General features: G+C 66.1%; 1 protein-coding gene across 1 annotated transcript in view; it reads left to right on the top strand.

The window, feature by feature from the left end:
- Positions 1-360, top strand: part of Arrdc2 (arrestin domain containing 2) — a 6,679-nt gene that overhangs the window by 727 nt on the left and 5,592 nt on the right. The window lies entirely within an intron of this gene.

The raw sequence follows: 360 nt of genomic DNA, 5'->3' as shown, positions 1-360 counted from the left end.
CCGGCGGCCGCCTCGAAGTAGCAGCAGCACCGGCTGCCGCACGCGTCGTGCATGCTGCGGGGGGGGGGGGGACGACTGAGCCCCGGGGTCCCCGGCCAGGGACGGCGGGCCCCAGACTCCGGGACAGTGCCCAGGACACCCGAGAGGGACCAGCACCGGCCTCCCTGGGGAAGGAGACAGGATGGCGGGTGGATGGATGGATGGGGGATGGATGGATGGGTGTGTGATGGATGGATGGATGGGTGGGTAATGAGTGGATGGGTGAGTAGATGGACATGAATGGATGGATGAATGTGTGGGTGGGTGGTTGGGTAGGTGGATGGGGGATGGATGGATGGGTGGGGGGTAGATGGGTGGATG

Source organism: Dipodomys ordii, unplaced genomic scaffold (genome assembly GCF_000151885.1).
Source record: "Dipodomys ordii isolate 6190 unplaced genomic scaffold, Dord_2.0 Scaffold108, whole genome shotgun sequence".
In the NCBI taxonomy this organism is placed as follows: Eukaryota; Metazoa; Chordata; class Mammalia; order Rodentia; family Heteromyidae; genus Dipodomys; species Dipodomys ordii.
This window is presented reverse-complemented; position numbering and strand designations above follow the sequence as displayed.